This window comes from Hemicordylus capensis, chromosome 1 (genome assembly GCF_027244095.1).
Source record: "Hemicordylus capensis ecotype Gifberg chromosome 1, rHemCap1.1.pri, whole genome shotgun sequence".
Lineage (NCBI taxonomy): Eukaryota > Metazoa > Chordata > Lepidosauria > Squamata > Cordylidae > Hemicordylus > Hemicordylus capensis.
Window position 1 is genome coordinate 331,400,038 of NC_069657.1, and position 27,350 is coordinate 331,427,387.

At 43.4% G+C, this 27,350-nt stretch overlaps 1 protein-coding gene and 1 long non-coding RNA gene across 2 annotated transcripts in view; one reads left to right on the forward strand and one right to left on the reverse strand.

Annotated features, from left to right (window-relative positions):
* The window catches only part of FOXO3 (forkhead box O3), a 162,911-nt gene that overhangs the window by 70,631 nt on the left and 64,930 nt on the right, over positions 1-27,350 (forward strand). The window lies entirely within an intron of this gene.
* On the reverse strand, positions 21,678-24,789 carry LOC128345153 (uncharacterized). The gene is made up of 2 exons (XR_008316290.1): positions 24,661-24,789; positions 21,678-22,222 (listed from the first exon to the last, which is right to left on the reverse strand). It is a non-coding gene; the product is annotated as an uncharacterized LOC128345153 (long non-coding RNA).

Below are 27,350 nucleotides of genomic sequence, written 5' to 3' on the forward strand. Positions count from 1 at the left end.
GCAGATTTATTTAGATAGATGTATATTCTGTCCTTTTTACATAGGCTCAAGACAGCTAATACAAGCCTCAGGGCCCAGTCCAAATAAGCAGGTCTTTCAGGGCAACTAGCAGGTGCTCAGAGCATGGACTTAGTCAGTTTTTAGTGGGAGGGAAATAGATGCATATCAATAATATATTAAAATAGGACTGCACAACTTTGATTCTCTGGCAGTTGGACTACAACTCCCACCATCCCCACCATAGTGGCCAATGGTCGGGTGATAGGAGTTGTAGTCCAACATCTTCAGAAGGGCTGAAGTTTTAAAGCCCTTGTATTGGGTCACAAGAATGTCTCTTAAGTATGCTGGTCCTAAGTCATTCATGGTGTTGTGAGTTATAATCTTTTAATGCAGAAACCTCTTCTTGGTGTCATAGCTATCATACCAGCTGGATCAGGCCCAAGGGCTATTTAATCCAGCATCCTGTTCCACACAGTGGCCCGCCAGATACTTCTGGGAAGCCCACAGGCAAGAGGCAATTTAATATACCACCCAGTCCACAGACTCAAGGCAGTGTACAAAGCAAGAACAGCATCTGAGACCAAAAACAAACAAACAAACAAACAAACAAACAAACCCCTGCACCTTAAGTTAAAGGGCAAATGCCTGGCAGAAAATAAATCTTCAATAAGGATTTTAAAGACTGAAAGGGAGGAGGCAGACCAAATCCAAGGTGGGGAAGAGTTCCCAAGTAGAAGGGCAGCAACAGAGAAAGCCCTTCCACAGGCCCGAGTACTATGGACCTCTCTTGACACAAGGGACCGAAAGAAGATCTCACTGGGTGGGACAGGACTGGCCAGGAGAGGCGGTCCTGAAGGTGAACAGGTGCTAAGCCCTGAAGGGTTTTAAAGCTGAGAACCAGCACTGAATTGGACCTGGAGCATGCTTTCTCTCTTGCTGTTGCACCCCTGAAACTGGTATTCAGAGGTTGGAGGTGGCCCATAGACACCAGACTAGTAGCCATTGATAGAACTGTACTCCATGAATTTGTCTAAGCCCCTTTTTAAAAGCCATCCAGGCTGGTGACTGTCACCACATCTTGTGGCAGAGAATTCCATAGATTATGCACTGTATGAAAAAGTTCTTCCTTTTGTCAATCTTAAATTTCCCAGCCTTCAGTTTCATGGGATGACTCCTGGTTCTAGTGTTGCGGGAGAGAGAGAGAAATTTCTCTCTGTCCACTCTCTCTACTCCATGCATAATTTTACACAACTCTATCTTGTCTCCCTGTAGTCACCTCTTTTCTAAACTAAAGCGCCCCAGATGCTGTAGCCTTGCCTCATAAGGAAGATACTCCTTCTCTTTTAAAATTAAAAACTAGTCCCAAGATTTTTATGAGAGCAAGCTGATGATTTTCCTTACTGGAAGTAATAGTGTCTTAAGTGCTGTGTCAAACCCATTGTCCCTTCAATCACAATACATTTTATTCTAGGTGGATAAATGCTCAGCTAAGTAGCTGTTTAATGCCAGGTTGGTTCAGAATAAAATTTCTATCCTCTTTAATTGTGTAGGAAGTCGCCGACCTGGTTTGTATTAGAGAGACCTAAGTGGGGGTGCTGGGAGAGATTATTTATTTATCATATTTCTATACTGCCTGATATGTACATCTCTAGGTGGTGTAGAAAATTTAAAATATTTAAAAGTTACAAATTAAAACACATTACAATAAAAACAATAGAATAAAATAGATATTAAAACAAGGTTTTCACATTATGAAAATTCTAATTAAAAGCCTGCAAAAACAGGAGAGACTTGAGGTTCTTCCTGAAAACAAATAGAAAGGAGATGTTCTTATTTCAGTAGGGAGCATATTCCAAAGCTTAGTCTTCTCCAGCTGTGTCCACCTGGTATTTAGTGCAGCATAGGCTGGAGGGCCAGGTTGTGGGGTGGTTGCTGTAATTTATAAAAGCTCTATTTTTCTCTCTGGGCCCCCTGCCCATGTGAGTGCCGGTCCAGAGTGTTTGTACCTGGTGTTGGGCTCTTGGGACAGAGTGGGGATTCTGTTGGTGTACTGCCCACCCTAGCTGTCTCCCTGACTGAGCTTATGGTGGTGGTCTCAGATTTGGTGTTGAGAACACCCAGGATGATTGTTCTGGATAATTTCAACATCCATGCTGAGGCTGCCATGACAACCATGGGGCTTTCCCAACAAGTTGTTGGCCCAACACATGAATAGAGGCTGGATCTGGGTTTTTCCGCTCTGGATCTGGTTTTTTCGACTGAGCAAAAGGATGTTGACTTGAAAGTGGGGGATGTGTCATCTGTGCCTTTGTCACAGTCAGATCGTTTCAGTGGCTGTACCACTTTTTGCAAGGGTGGGGGACCTGTTAAAATGGTCCGGTCTGGGAGACTGATGGACTCCAATGGATTCCTGAGGGCTCTGGGGGATTTTCCAGCCAGTATATCAGGCACTCCTTTCGAAGTTCTAGTTGCTTTTTTGAATGGAGAGATAGCTGTGGCTGTTGTCAAGAACTGCTCCCAAGTACCCTCTCCCACAAAGTAGAGCCCGTGCAGCACCTTGGTATACTCCTGCGCTGAGGGTGATGAAGCAAGCTGGGAGATAGCTAGAACATAAGTGGAGGAAAACTCAGAGTGAGTCTCAGCGAACACAGGTTAGGGCTCACTTTTGAGCCTATTCTGTGGCAGTGATGGAACAGAAGAAACTTTTTAGGGTCCACAATTGCATCCTCTCAATGTCGTCCAGCAGGGCTTTTCCAAGTGGTGTAGGGCCTCTTGAAATCTGGCCCTGGGAAAGATGCGTTAGAACCCTTGGTAGCATGTTGCAATGCATTTGCACTTTGAGGGTAACGTTGCTCACATTTGCCATAATTTGGACTCTACAACTGATGCAGTGTCATTGTGAGGGGTGCCCAGAGTACCACCTGGTCCAGTTTTGCTGGAAGAGTTTCAATTATTGGTGCCTGAGGATGTGGACAAGGTGTTGAGTCAAGTTTGGCCAACCACATGCATGCTTAACCTTTGCTCTTCATGGCTTATTAAATCTAGTAGGGAGGGAATTTATATTTGGGTCCAGCAGATTCTAAATGCCTCATTGAGGGAATGAGTGGTCCCAGTTCCCTTGAAGGGAGCTATTATTTGACCACTACTAAAGAACATAGGAAGCTGCCATATACTGAGTCAGACCATTGGTCTATCTAGCTCAGTATTGTCTTCACAGACTGGCAGCGGCTTCTCCAAGGTTGCAGGCAAGAAGCTCTCTCAGCCCTATCTGGGAGAAGCCAGGGAGGGAACTTGGAACCTAGATGCTCTTCCCAGAGTGGCTCCATCCCCTGAGGGGAATATCTTACAGTGCTCCCATTCTAGTCTCCCATTCAGATGCAACCAGGTCAGACCCTGCTTAGCTAAGGGGACAAATCATGCTTGCTACCACAAGACCAGCTCTCCTCTTCCTAACCTAGGAAGGAAGAAACCTAGTCTGGACCCAGAGGATATAAACAACTATAGACTTGTGGTCAATATTCCCTTCCTGGGCAAGGTGCATGAACATACAGTAGCTGACCAGCTTCAGACACTCTTGGAGAAAATGAATTATCTAGATCCACTTCAATCAGGCTTCAGGTCTGGCTTTGGAATAAAAACTGCTTTGGTCACCCTGTGGGATGACCTGTGCAGAGAGAGACAGATGGAGTACAAACCCATTAATTTTTTTGATCTCTCAGCAGCTTTCAATGCCATTAACCAAAGTATACTTTTGAGTAGGCTGGCTGAGTTGGGTGTGGGAGGCACTGCTTGGAAGTGGTTCTGCTCCTACTTGGAGGCCCATTTACAAAGGGTGTTGCTTGTGGATTACTGTTCAATCCCTTGGCAGTTGTGCTTTGGGGTGCTGCTGGGTTCAATTCTTCCCCCTATGCTGTTTAACATCTACATGAAGCCACTGGGAGACATCATTTGGAGATTTGGCTTGAGGTGTCTTCAATATGCATATGACGCTCAGTTGCCTCAGACGCAGGTGAGGCAGTGACTATCCTGAATCACTGCCTGGATGCAATAAGGGACTCTAATAGGGTGAATAAGCTGAGACTCAATCCAGACAAGACAGAAATACTGTTGGTCTATGGTTCCTCTGCCCAGGTGAATGATGTTCAGCCTGTTCTAGATGGCGTTGCACTCCTCTTGAAGGACCAGGTTTGCAATCTGGGGGTGTTCATGGATCCATCAATGTTGCCAGAATTCCCTCTAAGAGGGATTCCCAGATGATGTTGGCTACAACTCCCATAATATCCCAGCAAAAGCCATTGCAGCTGGGGATTCTGGGAGTTGTAGTCAACAACATCTGGGAATCCCTCTTAGAGGGAAGACTGACTGTCACTAGAGGCTCAAGTTGCCTCTGTGGCTCGAAGGGCCTTTTATGGCTTCAGCTGATATGCCAGCTATGACCTTACCTGGATAGAGATAGCTTGACCACAGTTACTCATGCTCTGGTAACCTCTCGCTTAGATTACTGCAATACATTGTACATGGGGCTGCCTTTGAAAACAGCCCAGAAACTGCAATTGGTGCAAAATAGGGCTGCAAGATTATTAACTGGGACTGGGAGTTTTGAGCATATTACGCCAGTGCTTCATTAGTATTTCATCAGCTGCGCTAGCTCTCAGTCCATTTCTGGGCCCAATTCAAAGTGCTGATTTTAACTTTTAAAGCCCTAAATAGCTTGGTAATCTGAGAGAACACCTTGCCTCGTATGTCCTGACCCGGACCTTAAGATCTTCTTCAGAGGCCCTGCTCCGAATGCCCCTGCCAGACAAGGTGAGGCGGATGGCTACTAGGCAGAGGGCCTTTTTGGTGGTTGTACCCCATTTATGGAACAGCCACCCCAGTGAAGTTCGCCTGGCATCATCACTTTGTTCTTTTAAATGCCCTGTAAAGACTTTTCTGTTCATTCAGGCCTTTTACATTTGATTTTTAAAACTGACTTTAAAAAAATGTTTTAAATTGTTTTGTACTGTAGTGTGTGTGTATTTACTTGATGTTTTGATGCTGTATTGTGAGCTGCCCAGAGAACAATTTGTTATGAGGCAGCTAACAAAGTTTATTATTATTAAGTAACAGAAGAAACTGTTACTTAAAGAACATCTCTGTCCAGATAGATAGACAGATAATATTTTCTTGTCCCATTTGCCTTTATTACACAGGACCAACTTCAAAGCCAACTTCCCCATTTGCTGGTCCAAAATCTGCAAGTAATATTGACTCTTGAACACCACACCATGCCCCCAGGGTCTGATTCACCAAGAGTAACAAAGCAAAATTCTGCATTTTTAATGAATGTCTTTTTTGAAAAAGAGGCTTTTCTCATAGGAGACGGGTCAAAAATTGTACATCAACGGGTACTACTGTCTGGCATGGTTTTGGTTCAGATTTCTGCAAATACTGACTTTTAGTGTAGTGGTTAGGTCTTGGGTTTCAGTAAGCTTAATATCAATACAGAACTATTTTGTGTGATTGTGAGTTCATAAACCTGAACTCTTAGAAGATATAGCCTTCTAAGCACTCTTTCCAAAGGTGATCCCAAGAAATGACAGATAAGAATCCTGTGGTAGGAAATCGATGGAATATCTCAGAGGAGATTTTAATCGAACTTGGAAGGCTATAAAAAAAGGAGCAGCCATACCCTCTCAGGTGAGCAGGTTCTTGACAACTGTCACCTTAAATTGAATTTTTCTCAATGTGAGTCACAAAAGAGCTGACCACAGGGCAACCAGAAGTGGTCTTCAAACAGACACACTTCCTTCAGACACACAGGAGTCTAAAAAGTATGTTGGACAAAGAAAGGTTGTGTTAACTTAGCCTGAAAACGGAATGCAGAGAAGCCATTTCTTGCTACACTACTCTTTCGCTTTCTGATTAGAGATGAACAGCCTGAAAAGAATGGCTTCTGTTGAAATGATTCTTGCAGGAAACTGCTTGCCAAATTCATAATGGTTGTGGGCACTCCGGGCAAAATGTTCAGCCATCATACCAGTTCCAAGAAGTGGGAGGGAGAGGCATTAAAACAAGTGTATCTCTGTTTATCTGTCTGAATGCTTTAGAGATGTTGTGGACAAATGATTCCTTCCAGGCATATGGCTGGACTATCTTCGTTTAGGACCTTTTGTGCAGTGAAAGATTTACCTTTAGCTATTTTTAGTGTTCTGAGTACTCTTGACTTGAGGGGGAGTTGTGTGGAGAAGGTCATTTAGGAGAACGCCTTTGCATTATATTATGAGATTTCTTGAGGCAAGGTAAACTCTTTTCTCAAGAGAACATTAGTGCTGCTGATAATGTAATGAATGATCACATTTGCAGAGATAGCATGAACTATACACAGTATGAAAAATGTGCACAAGTTCCCCAGAAGGGGTGTGCAGTATTAGCCATTGTATGCATACATGTCTTAGGAGGGAGCAACCATAGCAAGGATGGTAATGCTGTGGGCTTGGTTTTTTTTCTCTCTAAGGTTTTGTTTGACTTGAGGCTAGTTAGGGGAACACTTGGTAAAAAAAAATCTTGTTATCAAAAGATTTGAATAATCAGATTCCATATCATGAAAATCCTGTTGCATATTTTCACAGTACAATTAAATATGGTTTGAGGAAAATATTGGAAGAGAATGTCAGTGGACAAGGGTATCCTATAGGAGTTCAGGGGCTGGGAAGATGCATCCCGGCCTCTGACCCCCCATGTAGCCAGCAGTCTTCTGGGTGCGTGATCCGCCACCCAGCATCGAACAAGGAGATTGCCAGGGAGCCAAGCATTTCAAGACTTTCTCTCCTGACCTCTCTGAGCCCTTGCTCCTGATTGTGAGAAAGGGCTCTAGATTTACTTGACTTTTTACTGAAATTAAAAGGATAGGTTAGGTGTGCCTAACCTAATTTCAGCTGGACTTATCTGCAGTAGCACAGGGAAACAGCTTACCTAGAGTGCAAGAGACTGTTAGTTCAAATCTGCACTGGTGTGCTTCTCAGACTGTGGCTAGTAAATACATTTGCAGTCACCTATATTGGGCAGCATCAATATAGGGAGGTGCTGAAAGGTATAGTCTCACACTGCGTGGGAGGAGGCACTGGTAAACCACTCCTGTATTCTACCAAGGAAAACACATGGAATGTGATTGCTAGGAGTCGACACCGACTTGATGGCACAATCTTTCCTTTCCTTTCCCTTTTTCTTTTTCTTTTATTCAAGTAAATTTAGTCAGAATAGCTGCCACCGTGAGCTTAGGAAATTGTTGATCTCTTTCTCACTAGAAATACTGAACAAAATTCTGGGATTTTTCTGTGGCGTTTCTAATGGTGAAGGGGAAAGGGTTAGAGAATAGTTCAAGATCTTTCTTTGCTTTGAAACATGGGTTATTTGCCAAAGACTCAATTCTGGATTAGGTTGACCCACATCTGACTTACATTTGTTAATTACTGGGCTTCTATAGTCAAGTACTATACTAGGTTTTATTATAACCTGTAACAGAGATGGCCAACTTCTGTGTTCTCTGGAGTCACACTGTACTCCACACAGTGGTCTGTGGGCTGGGAGAATATTTTGCTACCCAACTAAAACTCCTTCATGGGTGGTCAGGCTCCCTAATAAAGACTTCTAATACCTGGAAGTAAAGGTTCCTTGGGCATTAGAGCACTTACATTTAGGCAGGCCAGAGCACACATTGCATACAACCCCCCAAATATATATAGCTTTAAACTCTCTCAGCTTCTGAAAACAAATTTCTTTGCCTTACCAAGAAAACTGTAAGCAGTCTCAGGTTACAGCACTGGCTACTTTAGGAAGGGAAGAATTGGAGTCTTTCATGGATATTCAACTAGACTAGCTCCAGCCAACTCCAGTCAAAGTGTTTAAACACAGACTAGAGACAAACTGAATGTAGTTGTGTGAAACAAGGGATGGTCAGATAATAATCAGCTGCTCTGTGTGAGATTGACTCCATCAAAGAAGGCCCAAGACATTTTGTCCCTGAGGCAAAAAAAAAAAAACAAAAAAAAAAACACCCAAACAGCAGCTCCATGGTTGTAAAAATCAGGGCACACGATTAAAAAAAAAATCTTAGTTGATTAATCTTTCAATTTGAATTTGCATGTGAGTAAAAAGAATCTGAAGCAAGGTGCACACTTCCTTTTTATAAAATGATGCATGCATGTGTCATACTGGGCATCGTAGAAGAGTAATTCCCTACTATGGGAGGGACAGGGGGAATATCTCTTTTAATACGGTGCTTGCCATTTTTCAGTTTTTAGAACTACTTCTATTTTTAATAATTAAGAATAAATCTGCTGCTCAATTAAGAGAACGTTTTTAGTTGATTAAAGGTTTGTTTTTAATCTGTTGATATAATTGAATAAACATTGAAGCCCTAATAAAAATATAACAAATAAAAAATGGGTAATATGCTGTCCTTTATTGGTATCATTTCCCAAGGTCACCTACCTTGCACCCAGACAATCTTCTGCCACATATTTTGTGCTCCTGCGCGCCCACACAATTTGCACTGCTCTGTGCAGCACGTATCGCTGGAGGCTGGGACCCATTTCCCTGGCTTCCGGGAATCCTTCAATGCATTTTTGTGGTGCACTGGGGAATTCCCACGGAGGTTGGGTGCTCTAGGTGCTCGACTCTGTGTATGCTCGAGCTGTGTGTAGCCCATGCGTACACACGTCTTCAGCACCAGGATACAAAGTAGGGTTAGGCGAGGTGGCAGCACCAGGAGTGACCCTGATCTCGGCGCTGCACACAAGCCATTTAATCCAGGCTCAACTGCCCTAGCCTGGGTTAGGTTGCTTGTGAGAATAGCCTTACAGACCTTTTACTACAGAGTCATGTTCAGAGAGAGAGAGAGAGAGAGAGAGAGAGAGAGAGAGAGAGAGAGCGAGCGCCATGTATGAAGGAACTGTGAGCAACTTCTTTGAATTATTGGACCTGAAGTTTAACTTTATAAAGATACAGGTGAATCTAAGATGCTCCCCTAAAAAGAAGAATACTTTTAGTTCTACAAAGCTTTGCATGTTCAGGAAGAAAAGATAGAACACTTCCTCTCTGTTAATGATCAGCTGTTTAACCTGAGGCCATGTCATGTAAACACTGTTAATACAAGATTTATAATAAAGCACAAACTGATTGGAAACTCTCAAAGTAGACATTTTAGGAGCATGGCACAGGTTATACTTAACTGAGATTTCAGACATAGAATTTGTAGATTTTAAGGATCATTAGGATTAACTAATGCAACACACTGTAGTGCTGAACAGCATTCCTGTCCTGGTGTCTTATACCTTAACCAAAAGTTCAGCCAAAGGTTATCTGCCAAGTATTTTCAAAGGAGAGATTTTTGTTGTTGTTGTTGGGGGTGGGGGCGAAATATTTTCCACACTCCCTCAAATGCCTGCTGCTTTTGCAGTTTTATAGCCCTGTTTGACTCTTAGTTCAGTTCCATGAGTAACCATTCAGATTTGGCTATGCTACATCACAGAGCAAACAAAGCTAATTCAGAGCGAGCCTTCTTGGTGTTGTAAAGAGGCTCCTGCTGCCCCTGAAGTGCCCCACAAACGGAGAAAGAGAAGCTTGCATCTGAATGTGCATTGGAGTCTGTGCAGTTGTGCAGCAGACGCTTTCAGCCACTCCTGAGCATGCCTCCTACTGCCCCACATTTATCTTATTTATGTATCATATTTTAATACTGCCTGTTATAGACATTCCTAGGTAGTGTACAAATTAAGAACACAACAAATATTAAAACAGTATAAAACAGTTAAAATTCACAAAACTAATAAAACAAGATCGCAGATAAAAACATCCTGTGTTTAAAATCAGTTAAAAACTTGAGGAAACAGGTACATCTTGAGCATTTTCCTGGAAACAAACAGAGAAGGGTAATGCTCTTATTTCAACAGGGAGCATATTCCAAAGCCCTGGGGTAGCCACAGAGAAGGCCCAGTCCCGAGTTACCACCAAACATGCTGACGGCAACCATAACCGGACCTCTCCAGATGATCTTAGTAGGCAATAGGGTTCATTACAAAGAAGGCACTCTCTTAAGTACCCTGGACCCAAACCATTTAGGTGCACATTCCTCCCCCACCCACCCCGGTATTTGTATCTTTGTGGTAGCAATTTGCAATAAGAGCCACTTCAAAGCCTTGCTCAGCAGCTATTTTGGCAGATATGCCAAAGCACATTTGAGCCACTCTTAAACTCAGCTCTAGCCTTAACCCTAAGCTGCTAGGGGATCAGATTTCATTGGTGAGGATGTCACTGCCTCTTTGTTCTGCACAAAGGGAGAGAATGGCAGGGGTCTCTTGTCAGTTTAGGTGGGCACTAGCCAACTCAAAAGCAGCACTCTCTGCTTCCAGCCTGACTGGGCCTCAATCAACTTTGCAGTGCCCAGGAACTTGTTCAGGGCCACTAATGTCACTCTGTAGTCCAGGTTGAGCCAACTCCAGTGGGCTATCCTTGACACAGTCATAGATTTTTACTCAGTAATACCGTCCCTAGCAGAACTTCCATCTATCTAAATATCCATTCTTGATTTCTAGCTGTTATAGGAGCCAGAAAATGGACACTTGCCAAAATTACTGGACTTCGTCTTTATCCCCTTTACAAGTAACAGAACAGAAATAGAACTAACTGAGACAAACGAAGATTTTATTAAATATCTCTTCCTCCGAATATCCTTGTCTAGGCTCCACAGTTAAATTTATAGGCACCATGGCTCCCTGGTGCCTGAGATTTGTCAAGCCCTTGTGGGTTATTGTGGCAACCTGTGTGAGTTGTGTGGCAACCTGTGTTACATGTAGCAACCTTTGTGGGTTCGTTTTGCTTTAATTAAATCTGTGTCTATGCAGTGCACTACCCACTCAGGAGAGAAATTTCAATAGTTTTCTAGAAACTCCTTTGATTTCTCAGATATGTGGCCCAAGGGAGAACCCGAAGGTTTTCTTTTGATTTTGCTTTAGGTGGCAATTGTAATTAAGTCTATGTGTGTTGGAAAGGCTTCTGATGAGATACAAAAGGAAAAGCTCGCTCTAGTAAGTACTGATAAAGCTACTCCCATAACTAGACATGAGTTAAACAAAGCACCTTTTCAGAAACAACCCTAGATATTCATGTACTGCTTTTATGATGCGAGAAACAATGATGTTAAACATCCTCTAAGTCAGCCTTCATTTATGTGCAAATTGAATGAAAGAGTGTTTATCAGATAATTTTGCTCCTTTGACAAATGGTTGACTACAAAACACGGTGACTTAGCAGCAACCCATTTGGACTACTGCCGCTTTCAGTGCCATTGAATAGGGAATTGTGACATAAATTTTGGCTTCACTTCTATGTAGAGGATTGATGAGTCTCATTTCATGAATGTTAATCAACCCATTTGTGCTCAGGTATTAAGTTATTTCTTACATAACCGTCATTTAATACAGAGTGAATGCATTTGACCTTTGCCTGTCCCACATCGCTTCTGTCACAATTTGACTACAGCACCTCATGCAGCTCTTTTCCACTGAGAGGTTAATACCTCTTGATTATGGCTAAAGGCAAAGACCTACATGAGCATATGCCGCGCATTGCCTTATCTGCAGTCATGAGAGTGTGATTAATGGCTTTAAGAATTTTAATTTGGTGTGGTTAACCATTAAGGCTCTCTTTCCTGAGGTTGCAAAGCTTGACAAATGACTTTTTACACACTCGTGGAGGCTGGAAGTGGCGCCGGGTCTTGAAACAGCCGCTTGTACTGCTCAGAGAAATGTTCTAGTAAGCCTTGGAGAGCATGTCTACGTGTAGAAGCTTGACAAACTGCCCTGAGCCATTTTTGGAAGGGCGGTATAGAAATCAAATAAATAGATAGGTAGAATAGAAATCCACAAAAGGGGTCCGCATTGCAAAGAAAATATTTATATTCCTTTTGGAATCACTCTGATGAGAAGTGTGACTATAAAGCTAGTTCCTCTGCTTTTTGATATCACAGTAAAGTTGGTTGCACATATGCTACAATAAGAAGCAGAGAACCAAACTGAAGGGTTCTGATGGTAATGTGACAATACACTCCAGACTGATGTATTGTGTTTTACAAATTAAAGATTTTATTTATGTATTTATGTTTGTTGTTAAATTTGTATACCACTTTTCATTAAAACAATCTCAAGGTGGTTCACACAGAAAAATTAAAACAAGACTATAAAAATTACACAATTAGAATATTAAGCTAGATTATAAAAACATAGATCTGACTAAAAAGATTTAAAATACAAGCACAAGATAACCATACAAAATATAAAGCAGCAGTAGAGACAATTGTATAAAAGCCTGGGTAAAAAGCCAAGATTTCACACACTTTCTAGAAACCGTGATGGAGACAGAGGAGTGAATAGCCACCAGGAGACCATTCTAGAGTCCCGGGGCAGTAACAGAGAAGGCCCTGTCCCGCGTGCACAACTGAGCCTCCCTCATTGTCGGCACCCGGAGCAGAGTCCCCTCAGATGACCTCCTCAAGTGGGCAGCAATCCTTGGGAGCAGGTGGTCCCTTAAGCAGCCTAAACTGGTAAGGGCTTTAAAGGTAAAAACCAGCACCTTGAATTGGACCTGGAAACAAACTGGCAGTCAGTACAGCTCTTTCAAAATGGGTGTGATGTGAGCCCAGCAAGCAGCTCCAGATAAAATCCTAGCTGCTGCATTTTGCACTCGCTGCAGTTTCCAAATATTCTTCAAGGACAGCCCCATGTAGAGCACATTACAGTAATCCAGCTGTGACGTGACTAAGGCACGCGTAACTGTGGCCAGATCTGCCTTCTCAAAAAATGGATGCAGCTGGCTCACTAGCTGAAGCTGTGCAAACGCACCTCGCCTACCGCCTCCACTTGAACTTCCAAAAGCAGAGCCATGTCCAGCAATATCCCCAAGCTGCGTGCTTGCTCCTTCAAGGGGAGTACAACCCCATCCAGAACCAGTAGAATCTCCTCATCCTGATTGGCTCTCCTACTGACCAACGTTACCTCCATCTTATCCGGATTCGGTCTCAGTGTATTAGGCCACATCCAACCCATCACGGCCTCCAGCCCCTGATTCAGGACATCCACTGCCTCCCTAGGATCAGGTGACAAGGAGAGATAGAGCTGAGTGTCATCTCAGAGCTGAGTGTCATCTCAGGAACTGGCCCTATCCACCCCCAGCACAGTACCTCCAGTGACTGTTGCTGGTATCTATCTTACGTTTCTTTTTAGATTGTGAGCCCTTTGGGGACAGGGTTCCATCTTATTTGTTTGTTATTTCTCTGTGTAAACCGCCCTGAGCCATTTTTGGAAGGGTGGTATAGAAATCAAATTAATAATAATAAAATAATAATAATCTGCATATTGTTGACAACTCGGATGACCTCTTCCAATGGTTTCATGTAGATGTTAAACAGCATGGGGGACAAAACTGAACCCTGCGGGACCCCATAGGTCAATGACCACAGTGCTGAGCAATAGTCCCCCAGCACCACCTTCTGGACTTCCTCCCCCAAGGAAGGACCTGAGCCACTCAAAAGCAGTACTTCCCATTCCCACACTCGAGAGGCGGTCTAGAAAGATACCATGGTCGATGGTATCGAATGCCGCTGAGAAGTCCAGCAGAACAAACAGGGATACACGCCCCCTGTCTTGTTCCCGGCATAGGTCATCCACTAGAGTGACCAAGGCAGTTTCAGTCCCATATCCAGGGCAGAAGCCAGATTGAAAAGGCTCTAGATAATCCGTATCATCCAAGACCCTTGCAGCTGGAATGCTACCACATGCTCTATCACCTTGCCCAAAAAGGAAAAGTTAGAGACAGGTCAATAGTTATCCAGGTTGGAGGGATCAAGGGAGGACTTTTTAAATAATAGCATGATGGCATCTTGCCCTCCCTTAGTAAAGCATTAATAATCACCTCCAACTACCTGCCTGTACCCTGCCTCGCAGCTTTTATTAGCCATGAAGGATTTTGGATGGGAAATGGAATATAAGCCCATCTTTCAGCATCAGAAAATGAAGCAACATCCTTGTCAAGACAAATCCATGTGTTATTAGCAGAACTAGCTTGCTCATGTAATTTTACTGTAAATGAAAGCCTCTCTTAAAATGATTCATGTTTTGGTGTGGGAAAGGTGAAGCTTTGACATCATTCCTCCTTTCTTGAGATTTGCACACTTTCTCTACAGAATTTAATACTTATGTGATGACTTTATAATTCCATAAATGATATTTTTGTGTAATTATTTATCTTGGAAAGTGCACACAGACATTGCAGGGCTTCATGTAGCCAACCAGGTGTGTTTGATTTGGAATATACCATATATGTCTCTAGAATTAAGCCCTTAATTTGAGGTTCTGTGCTCTGGCACTGAAGAGATTGTGCATTGTTTAAAAGGTGAAGCTGTAGTTAGCTAGAAAGGACAAACTGCAAACCAATGGCACATATCATACTCCATAGTAACATCTGATTATTATTATTTTTTTGGATCAGCAACTACAGCAACTTATACTTCTAGTTCACCTGTCAGAGGATCTGACTGGGAAAGTGTGAAAACAAGCGGGAAAGGGTGAAATGCTGTAGATACACTGACTTTTATAACAAGAATTTATAAAACAAGACTGGGAAAATACACAGTAATTGGGCACATCCTGTGCTGAGTGAATCACCCAGCTCTACTGTAACAAGCACTGCACCATTCAGGAGAGTTCGTTCTCTTCTCTGTTTCAAGTGTGGGGAAATGTTTAGGAAGACAAATTTATTAAGAGTTCATCTACCAGCATGTATGTTGCACAGAGCTCTCCTTGTCGATGCATGGGATTATTTCTAGAAATGGCTTATCTGTACAGGCAACTATCCAATTGAGTAATTTAGGATACAGGCACCTATCCAAGTGGGTGAGGTCTTTCTTACATGTCCGTTTTTTAAATAAAAGTCCAGCGGAGCACACAAAGCAATTAGCAACACATTCTGTGTTCTTATATATGGCAGCTAAACTTCTGGGCAGTGCAAAAAGGACATGTAGATAATTGAAAAACATGATAATAAGCCATGATCTGGCCTTGGAAGTTGAATTAGGATTTCCTGTTACTTCCTAAATTAGTAGTTATCAAACAGGTCCAGAGGAATGGTCACAGGTGAAGCAACAGAAAGATGGTTGTTGGTTTTTAAGAATATGTATAGACAGCTTTTCAACAAAAAGTTCGTAAAGGTGGTTTACAAAGCAAAAGGTATGAGAAAAAGAATTTGACTATAGATGGCGACCACAGATGTTGCCACAATAGAGTTCCATTGGAGCAAAGTGATACTGCATCAAAAGACTTGAGAGGCTGCATTGGGGAAACCATAGCATAGATCACTAAAAATTTCACATGCATGGTCCATGTAACCCATAGTTCTTCAACTTGTGTGTTGTGATTGTGGCCTGTTAAGTGGCTTATGGTTTAATCTGGAATGAGTTATACCATCTGCACCTGCACCATTTTCTTTTACTTTTATTTTTATTGAACAGAAAGGATGAGAAAATCAGAGACAGAAACAAAGATGGACATTAAAGTGGGTCTTGTATTGCAGGTTAAGACCAGAGGTTGGTCCTAAGTTTGCAAAGTCTGAAGACTGTTCTTCAGCTCTGAGTTTTTGACTAGCACATGTGCTAGTCAACTGTGGGGAAAGTAGATGCCATGTAATGAGTGACTCATTCCTCTCTGATCCATGGGAATAGGAATACTAATCTCCCATTCAGTGTATGTTCTAAATTCTTCACTCTTGAATAATGAATAAGGCTGTGTTTGCACCAGTGCGAAACTTGGATGCCTACTTGGCCGATGTGCAGCTAGTGTACATTTAAATCCCTTAGTCCATGACTTGACTGCATCCCTTTTCTGTTCTTGCCAGTCTACCTTAGAAGTGGCAGTAGTTATGCGATATGTACTGGCCATGAGCAGTAGTTGTGCTAGGAACTAAAACAATTGTCTGACATGAGGAAAATAACTCAAAGTAGTCCCATTGAAATCAAAGAACACTGCCTTACTTGTCCTTTTAATTTCAGATCAGACGACTTTGCCTTTTGAGTAATTTCCCTCATCATGTCAACCTTTGTGTTTTTACTAGGGATGTGCACGAAGCATTTGTGGGGAAGTGTGGGGAAGAGAGTGGGCACTTTAAAAGGAGGGAGGCAGGTCTTACCTGCCCATGCATGGCTCCTCCGCTGCCTCCTGCCACCCTGAGTGACACTGTTTGTTTGTATTAAGCAGCCAGGCTCTTGGTTTGCCTGGCTGCATCTTGCTTGGAACAGGCTGTTCCCAGCAACCTTTGGGTAGCATCAGGAAGGAAATGGTGTTTGAGCATGTGCAGATGCCATCTTGAGTGACACTCATGGACAGAGAGCCCGGCTGCTTAATACAAACAGCACTGCTCGGAGGCGGCAGAGGAGCCATGGAGGGGCAGATAAGAGTTGCCTTCTTCCTTTTAAAGTGCCTGCTTGCCCCCCGCCCAAACAATTTGGCTGGGCAGTGTGAAATGTTTCAGCGCCTCAAACTAGAGGTGCCGAAACACTTCGAGCACATCGCTAGTTTTTACTCCTAGGGTACTTAATTGTGGGGTTTCCCCCAACTTCCCGCATCTCTGATTTAATGTAGAGGCATTGAATCAAGAGAACTAAGCTTCTGGGGCAATACATTGTGCATTTTCTTTAAAAATGTACACCAAAATAACCCCGATTCTCCCCTCAACTAGAACCCTCAATCTGTAGAAAAATAGGTATATGTGCATATATTTACTTTTTAAAATTTTGCATAAGTGGTTTGCTTAAGCCAGTAAGGAGCTTTTGCTTTTTTGTAATTGGCAGCGTAGATTCCCTGAGTATTGAATTCTGTGCAAGATTCTCTTTTTCTGCAATGGTACAGTATAGTCATATAATCACAAAACAAAGCGGATGCAACATATATGTCTGGATCAGGCACTTACCTGAGCTGAAGATCCTGTTCCCTTGGTGGTGGAACAGGCATCCCCCTCTACTTCTGTCCCCTATACAGATGGCTATATGCACAGATGCCCAAATCATGTGACTCCTAAAAAGAGAAAGAGGGGAACAAGTACAATTTGGACATTTGCACAGAGTTGTGTGTCTGTGTCTTGAGCCTGGGCAAACTTCTGGACTGAGCTACAAACGCCCCAGTGAACAACTGAATCATGGAATACAGACTACAGCATGTGCTTTGCCAGTATCTTCAAAGGACCAAGAATGGTAGCAGTACTGAATGAATCTGTGCCAGTCATTCATGAACTTGGTATTTCAATGTATATCACAAGCCTTGTATCTATTTCCTGCAGTGGTGGTAGTGGAGCATTTGAAGAACAGGCCTAGGATGCTCTTGGCAGAGAGATTGACCAACTAAGAGGCAGTTTTGCTGCATACTCTGAATTTAAGCATGCTTTGTGTGGAAAGCTGCATACAATATGAGGAGCCAAGAGAAATAATGGTCTTGAACTTTTGCTTATCCCACAAATTAAGTCCACAGCCTTTTTCCAGGTTCAAATGAGGACTTTCCCTCTTTGTACTCTCTCTCCCTCTCTGTAATCCCCTTACTATAGTCACTCTTTCAGTTAACAAAAGGGGCTATATATGCAGAGGTGCAGCCAGGTAATTTGACCTAATGAGCTACGGAGTTGCATTTTTTAAACAAAGGCAAAGGGCAGATTCCTTCACATATGGGTGGAATGATGGTCCAAGGAAGGGGGACTTCAGTTACAGATGTTTTTTGTAATTTCCTGCCATGAAAATTACAAGCCACTTACAGGACCACTTTGAAGTTTTTTGGTTTTTGTTTTAATTAAAAAAATAATTGAAAATCAACAGATTGACTGAACTGCTTCAAAATCAATAAACAGAATCCTAATAACCTGTTCTACATCTGTGACAAATTTCAGAACTCTTTAAGTCAAGCCATTCCAGAAATATAAAGGGATCCCTATATTTCCTTGGAGGAAATCATGGGGCCCTCTTGGAGAGTGGGCACAAGGATCTGGGCCCCCAGGTCCGTGCCAAATGGTGCCCCTGGGTATATGGAAGCTACATAAATGAACTCAAGTAAGTTTTCCCAATGCAGGAATCCTCTTGTAAAAAAAGTAAAAAGTACGGTACAGTCTTCTTGTACTCATTGCGTGGCTGCATTTGGAAAACTTCTTAATGCAAGGAGATCCAAACATAAAGGACAGCTGTGAGAAACAAAATGGATGTGGGACAGTTCTGACACTCATATATTTTATTAATCTAAATGCAGTGTAATTAATCTCCTGTCCATATGGCAGGTGGTGTTTTTGCTAAGAAGTGAATAATCTAAGCTATAGGCTGTGGGGAAGGCAGCGTATGGAGGAGATTCAGGTCATCTGCTGTGAGTTCATAAATAGAAACAAAGAATGGAACTCTTTCTCCCCGCCCCATCCCAAACCCAGTAAATCTATAGCCTTTGTTTTTGGTATTTTGTTTTCTTTTAATTAATGGGCTAATTTCAGCTACAGAATCTTGAATGAATGGAGCTGTATTTGAGCTATGTGTGATGCGGCAGTGTGGAAAGATTGTACTTGAAATGAGAATGAATATCTCCTTGTAGGCCAACAATGTGTCTGGGTTCAGATAGCCTAATAAGCCATAGTTGTGAATGTGACTTGAGCCTGCACACTCCCTTCTCCCCCCACCCCCACCCCACCCTACTACCTCTACTTGAGTCTGTTGACATTGTGGCTTGTCCAGACCAGAGCTGTCTCCCCCCTCCAAAAAATGGTTTAGAAACCATGATTAAACCAGCATTTGAAACTGAGATTTAACTCTGGCTTCAAATGCTGGTTTAATAATAGTTTGTAAACCACAGTTGCAACATGGCTCTGAGTTCAGACGAAGCATGGAGTTGTGGTTTAAACAAACCACGTTGTCAGCATCACAGTTCAGTGACAGAGTCAAAGTGGTAAGTAGGGCGGGGAAGGGAGTGGAATGGAGGAGGGCATACACAGGCTTAGACCACATTCACAACCAAATACTTCGTAATTTATTTGGTTGTCTGAATCTACCTTTTGCCTAGAATATAGTTGTAAAGAATCATCCATAAATATTGTGTCACTACTTTTGTAATTTATTCACTTTCAGATTTCTTTAAAAATACAAATAATGAATTTTTAACATGCAAAACAAACAGGTACTGTATTTGCTCAGTCACGGGGATTACATTAGTGCAATACCATTTATTCTGGTGAATTTCACTGGACTAATCAATGTTCACGGAATCCTTTCTTATATTTGACTCTTTTTTGGTTTGTCTCTTTTTTTGTTGTGTACCGCCTTCTGTTCTCAAGCAAATGTTTCTGACATCCCTATAGATAGAAGAGAGCTCTTTTTACATAAGACCTAGTAATGCAGTCCTTGGCACAAGCTGACCGCAGAGTGTTCTAGCTCTAGTCTGTGATGGATAGATACACATGTTCTGGCCTCGTTCCATGAGTGACTGTGAGGATAAGGTTTGGGGAAAACCTATCTAATTCACCCAGCCAAGGGTGTGCTTTCTTGGCTGAAGATTACTGTGTGGGGGTGGCGGGGAGAGGTAAGTACTTAAAACATTTTAGCTTACTGGAGCAGGTAGGTGTGTGTGTGTGTATGTGATAGTCCTCTTTCTCCCCACACCCCACCAAATCCATTGTTCTCAGGACAGACAACAGCAATTGTACATTAATCCATTGATATCTCTGTTTGAAGAGCTTAGAGTTTAAGTCAAAGAGCCAACATTCATATTGCAATTAATAGTGAGCTTTGCCCTGGCAGGCTTGATTTTTGTTCTCCACAAAGGAACAATTAGAGGACCTGATTCATATTGGGAATATGGTGTGGGAGAAAGGGGCTTTAATACTTTTCATGGGCCATGGTCCTCCTGATCCAGATCATTCCCCTCCCCCTTCCACTGCTGCTATTTGCCTGTGAGGAAAACTCCCATCAGCACTAGGGGGTATGCACAAAACCAGAAAATGAGGTACAGTTCAAGTCTAACTGGACTCGAACTGAACCGGGTCTGGTACAGTTTTGTGCGTACTAGAGATAGGCTCTGTCTGACTCGAGTCCAAACTAGTTTGGGCCTGGCTGAGGAATGGGGGGGACGGACAATTTTTTTTAATGGCAGACTTAACACCACAAGTCTAGTTAAAAAGTTGCCATAGATGGGAAGTGCATTCAGCAGGGAGTGCATTCCAGAGTCTCAAGATGGCAACAGACAAGGCCCGTCCCTGTGCACCCAGTAGATGAGCTGGTGGTAACTGCAGACAGACCTTTCTGGATAATCCCAATGGGTGATACGGCTCATAGTGAAGAAGATGTTCTCTTAAACACCCTGGGCCTAAGCTGTTTAGGGCTTTATGGTTATAACCAGCACCTTGTATTTTGCCCAGAAACTTATTAGTAGCCAATGTAGTTCTTTTAATATAGGAGTAGTAGTATGATATCTCCAAGATGACCCAGAGACGAACCTGAATGCCACATTCTGTACTGACTGCAGTTTCTGGATGACGTACAAAGGCAGTCCCACATAGAGTGCATTACAAGAGTAAAGTCCGGAGATTACCAGCATACGTACGACATTATCTCAAAAAAAAAAAAGTGGATGCAGCTGGTGTATCAGACAGAGCTGATAGAAAACACCTCTTTGTCAACCTGAGACACCAGGTTGGTTTGAAGCACTCCCAGACTACGTACCTGTTCCTTCTGGGAAAATGTGACCCCCTATCCAAAACTGGCAGATCAAAATTATCTCCTGAGTTCTGACCCTGCACAATAAGCACCACCATCTTATTTTGGATTCAGTCTCTGTTTGTTATCCCTCATCCAGCCCACCACTGCCTCCAGGCAGGCATTTAGGGAAGTTATGCTTTCTCCTGATGTTGACATGGAGAAATAGATTTGGGTGTCATCAGCATACTGATAACACCCTGCCCCAAATCTCCTGATTATCTCTCCCAGGTGACTCCATGGGATGCTTGAATGGAGATGACTATGCCATTCAAGTGTGGTGTGTGCTGGTGAGACAACAGAGCTTCATCTGCTCAGGGTCCATCAACACTCTCTCATCTGTTCCCAGCATTCACTTCCCTTGCAAGGCTTCATCTTCTCTTCCCCTTAGTATCGAAAGCTGCCGAGAGATCCAAAAGGACCAACAGTGTCACACTCCCTCTGTCAAGAGCTCATTGGAGATTATCTGTCAGGCCGACCAAGGCAATCTCCACCCCATAGCCCACTTGAAACCAGTTTGAAATGGGTCTAGATAATCAGTTTCCTCTAAGGCTGCCTGGAGCTGGGAGGCCGACACCTTCTCAATTACTTTGCCAAACTACAGAATATTGGAGACAGGCCTATAGTTGCTTAAATATGAGGGATCCAAGACGGGCTTCTTCAGAAGAGGTCTAATGATTGCCTCCTTATGGCAAGGAGGCATCCTGCTCTCCCTCAGAGAAGCATATATAATATCTACCAGGCCTCTACAACAACCCTCCACCAGATAATATAAGCCATGTCAAATAAGGGTCAAGAGAAGAAGTGGTAGGCCACACCATTCCAAGCAGCTTATCCACATCATCAGGAGTCACAAACTGATCCAGCTTAACTGCATAAGAGAATCAATCAATCAATCATGTTTATTTACAGTCATAGACCAAAATTTAAAACATACATAATAATACACATGATATAGTAATAATATATACATAATATAATCAGGAACATGGACTGCATAAGAGAAGTTACTGGACACTTCCACATTAGACTCTGCAATAATTGTGGGGTCTACGATGGCCCACATCCGAGATATTTTCTCCACAAAGATCCACAATTGCAGGGGAATCTTGAGTAGGTGCCCAGAACCATCTGCAAGATGCAAGAATTTCATGCCAGAAGTGTGGGGATAAAAAGACTGATGTGCAAAGAATTTTCACAAAATAGAGTTAAGGAATGAGAGAGACTATACAAGAAAATACAGAGTTTAATATTTTTAATACAGGCATCAATGAAGCATAAAATGGCTTTCCGTTCATATATCCCATAGTTCTATGCTCTGTTCACCAAACCAAGCTACTTGATCAGTAGAATCATCTGTTACAGTTCTTGCTGGAATGTACCATTTCAGACTGTTAATGTGAATTCCACGTTATATTGCTAATCTGCCTAATTTAAAAACAAAACAAAACTGTCTTAACATAAGAAAACTAGCAGTCAGGAATGATTGTAGGCTAGAACTAATTCTAGCAATACAGGTGGCCTTTGTTATTCGCAGGGTTCCCGTTCTCACCTATAGGCATTAATATGGAAACCACAAATAACCAAACCGTACCCCTATAGGAATCTAGTGGTTAGGGTCCTACACACACAAAAGGCTAAAATATCAGAGTGGGGGAGCATAAATAAAAGAAATAAATTACTCTACTCCAGCAATGCACCCCCAAACCCACAATTCCTCCAATTTTAGCAAATTTAGGATTTCTTTTTTTTAAAGAGCCACAAAATGCCTCTGAGGTACCTTCAGACCAGAAATGACACCAAAAATGACTCTGGAAATCCTATCCAGTGGCCCTGAAATCACTGATAGGTGAAAATCAGTGCACCTGATCTGTGCACCTGCGGATATAGAAACCAGGTCTCTAGGACCTCCTTGCGGATACACAAAACTGTGGTTGCTGGAACCACAGATAAGGATGGCCACTTGTAGTACTAGAGTTACTATAAGGCTGGTTGGGTTTAGCCTACTTATGCTATTGTGAAAGTGCCTGTGATGAAGCATTTTTATCCAGAACATGTTGGGCCAATTAAAGATGAGGCATCTGAGGGTCCCCTCACATAGTTTGTTTCCTTAGAACCAAGGCTGATTTCACTGAGATTTAAGCTGCCTGCCTGTGCACAGGATCAGAGCCACCTTATGCTGGAAGATATCTGTGGGTGCAGATCCCCTTCAGCACTTGAAGAGTTTTCCCAGCCAAACTTAATAACACTCATCTTCAATTCTGATGGCCTAGTTTTTCATTAGAAGGGAAGTATTTACCTAAAAAATGCAATTTGGTTTTCATTTAGTTAAAATATCTTCAATTTGTTGCTATTTCACTTTTTAAAACATCCTTAAATATATTTTTATTATTGAAAGGAAAAAGTTTCTTCAAATAACAAAAGGAATCTATAGACTGTAAAAATGCATTGGATCGTATTCACTGGCAGGATAACATTTGACAACACTACTATAAAATAAGCAAAGTTTTAAAACCCCCACAAAATAATAATCTTTCAGTCCTTTACAGTGAGATTAGGACTGGTAAACACAATAACCAACACTACAACACGCCCATCCTCTCCCCTCCCCATCCTCGGACTATCTGCTGCCTGTATTTATCTGCTGCCTGTGCTGGGCTCTAAAGTAGAAATCAAAAGGGTGACTGACAGACTGCTGTGCTGCTCTTCCTCTCAGCTCTGCTTGGGGAGGGGTGTGGGGTGAGAGGGCATGTTACCGCCGCTGGCTCCTATAAACCCCAGCACTATGAACCCCCCAGCAGAGCGGTGTGCGCGGCGGTGGCACAGTTCTGGCCTCTGTGGATGCACAGAGGCCATTTGAATGGCCTCTGCACATCTGCAGAGGCCATTTGCATGATCACGCAAATGGACATGCATCTGCAAAGGTCATGCAGGTTGCCTCCACGGATGCGCAGAGGCTGGAACTGCGCCACTGCTGCTCAGTCAGATGCGTAACCACGGTAGGGCAGACAGGGCACGTGCCCTAGGCATGGTAGAACAGGGGCACAAAAGTGCCTGCCAGCCCCGCCCCCGCACAAAACAAAACCCACAAAATTTTTAAATTTTAAATTTTTATTTCCCCCCACCCCAAATTTTCCACAGCGCTGCCGCCACAGGCCCACGCCCCAGGTGGACCAGTCACTGCTGTGCTGAATGTTCTGCTCCCGTCAGCGCACCGCTACTGCCGCACACTGACACCCACCCACCCCCCGTAGGCTGAGGAACGTCCTCATCCACGAGTCCGACTCCTCATGAGATCTCTGGGCGGGCGGCGTGTGGTGGGGCGCTCTTCATTGGTTGGGGAACAAGCATTCGCGCCGGACGGGACAGAGCATATGGATGGTGGCTGCGACTGCCTGCGCAGCCTGGCAATGAAGTGACCGTGGTGGTCCTGACTAGGGGCACAATGGGGCATCGAGGGCAAAGTAAAAGTGGTAGATCTGTTGGCGCAGGTGAGCGGCTGAGCGGGAGTCACCCTGAACCACCCCAGGAGCGATCCTTTCTGTGCACGGAGGGAAGGGGAGGCGAGGGGAGGCGGCAAAGAAGCGAGTCCTCCATGGCCTTTCCCGCCTTGGTTTCTATAGTAACTGCCGCCACGGTCTCTTTAGGCAGGAAGGGGGAAGGGCAGGAAAGCCAACAAAAGAGCAACCCATTGCTTTCATTTTGCTAGGTTTTCCAGCGTGGCGCCTTTTATATATGCAGCCCAGGCAGAATGCATCATAAACAGTGACATTTTACATCATTTTCTCCACTGTTGAGAAGAAAGGGGGAGGGAGCGCACGGGTTTCCTTCCAGAGGAAGAAACTGAACTTGTTGTCCCCATTTACCTGGCTATGAAATGAGAGGGAGGAGGAAGAGCAATTCCCAGGAAGGAGACCTGTGCGCTCCCTCCCCCTTTCTCCTTGACAACGGCCGGGCTTTCTTTAGGAAATTGTGTGCCTCAGGAAGCTTCTTTCTCCACCGCATTCCCCGCCGCCGCTTTTTAATGGGCACTTCTTCTCCCCCCAGCCCCGCCTTCACTTCCCGCTGCTTCCCCCCCGTCCAACACTGAATACTAGCATGATTATTTGAGACTCCCCTTCCTCTGACCCTCCGATGAGAGAATGTCAGGACTGGAAGGGGCTGTGGACTTGCACACAACTTTGCTGCTCTGGCTGGGCAATCTGGGCAAGAAAAACTGAAGTGGTTGTTTGAGGAAGCCCTTGGGGCTGCTGAAAGCAGCAGCACAGACCAGGCAGTGGTCTGAAAAATATAGGAAGTGGAATGGAAGAGGGGCAGAGGAAGCATATGATCCTCCCCCCCCCTTTCCTTCCCCCACCGCATCGTTCCTCTCCCCACCCTTTATACCAGCTCTCCTCTCTCCTCTCCTTTCACAGATTAATGTGTGTCTTTAAAATTGCAGGTTAAGTAGTGCTGTGGCCAGATTCATTTGTAACTTTGTTGAACTACCAAATTATTTCTATTCCAAATCCTCTAGTGCTCCTATTACATTACAATCCAATACATGCTTAATAGCAATACAATACAATGCAATGCTTAATAACAATCCAATCCAATACATGCCATTTTGAAAAAGGGTTTTGAAAGTTTTGATGGTTTTCAGTAGTTATCTGTTGCTTGCTTGCCCATTCCAAAGCTGATATGACCAGCAGTAGACTTTGGGCTGGTTCAGGAGCCTGGCAGAGGAGCACCCAGCTAGGATTCAGAAACCATGTGTGTTCCCAATAATGGATTATGCGGGCAGAGTAAGAGCCAGTTGAAGGATGGGTAAGTGATTATGTGTGGGGAGCAATTCTATAATTTATAACAAAGCATTCCTTTTGAGAAAAGACTGATAGAACAGACTACAAACTGATAGTCTATATCTAAGGAGAGGAGAGCTGGTCTAGTGGTAGCAAGCATGACTTGTCCTCTTAGCTAAGCAGGGTCCACCCTGATTGTGTATGAGGAGAGACTAGAAGTGTGAGCACTGTAAGAGATTCCCCTCAGGGGATGGAGCCACTCTGGGAAGAGCAGAAGGTTCCAAGTTCCCTCTCTGGCAACATCTCCAAGATAGGGGTGAGAGATATTCCTGCTTGCAACCTTGGAGAAGCCACTGCCAGTCTGGGTAGACAATACTGAGCTAGGTGGACCAAGGGTCTGATTCAGTATATGGCAGCTTTCTATGTTCCTATGTACCAAGAAGACCTGTAATACTCTTCTAGTACTGAAGGCGGGAATTTGATAGTAGATGATGACCCTTGAGGTGCATATCTGGAAGCAGCTATCTTGAAATTGGTTCTGACTTGCAGCCCATTCCAAAGTTTTTGGGATGCAACTTGACAGTTTGGGTCCTGTTCCAGGCTGTTTCAGGTCCATTTTTGACACTGAAGAACTTCATAAATGTACCAGATTGGAAATATTTTGGTGCTGCAATATTCTTTCCCAGTGTCTGTGGTCCATTCCACTGTTTTTGGGATGAAGCTTGACAGTTTGGGTGCCATTCTGGGCTGTTTCAGGCAGTTGCACCATTCCACAAGCTGTACTGGTTTAATTCAAAGTGCTAGTTATTAGTAAAGAATCTTTCCAGAGGCATTGCTTAATGCTCTGCACCAACAGCAAGGAGGTCAAGTTTCCGTATTGATGCAAAAATCATGGCTGTCAAAACCCTTTGGCTAGGAATAAGAAGAAACCCTTTTTGTATGCAGTGCCCCCCCCCCGCAAGCATCCCCTTTTCCAAAAAGGAGTTTCAGCCTTTTTGCTAAAGTGTTTTGACTGTTCATGTATATTGCCCTTAATGTACATGAACAGCCCTCATGGGTCAAGGCAGACTCTGTGACCTTGCTTTGTTGAGAAGAAACTGAAAAAAACTGACTTTGATCACATCGTAGACCAATTTGCATCAGTGAAAGCAAGGAAGGTGCAGTTATAATTTTCATGTAGTGCAATAATTTGTTTATTAAAAGATTAACGAGCTTGACTTGTATTTTGAGCTGATATTATGGTAAAGTTATCTGAAAGATGGGTGTCATATGTTTGGACAGGGGGTGGGGTGCAATTTCAGTGCTTGCCCTAGGCGCCATTTTCCCTAGATATGCCTCTGCAGGCAGTGCTGCTGCACAGAGCACCAGGGTTTAGAGGAGGTGCCAGTAAGGTGCCCTCTTTCTGCACCCCCCACCTCCGCTGCCCCTGGAATCCTTTTAAGGCAGGATTACCTTTTGCTTTTAAAGGGGAATCCTCACTGGATTCCCCTTTACAAGCCTAGCCCCTCGAACTGGTTCAACCTGGTTCGAATGAATGGGCTGGACCACTGGGTGGTTTCACTGAATCAGTTTGCAGACCGGCGGTTTGGTTAGAATTTGGTTAGAATTCAAACTGAACCACCAAAAACAGTTCCATGCATATCCCTACTCCAGAGAGCTTCGCATGTAGTTATGGGTGTAGTTTCCCATTTAAATGCATAATGTTGAACAATCTTCTTTTCCTATACCTTTTCACCTCCCACAAAGTTTTTTCTTTCCCCCACAAAACTATTTTC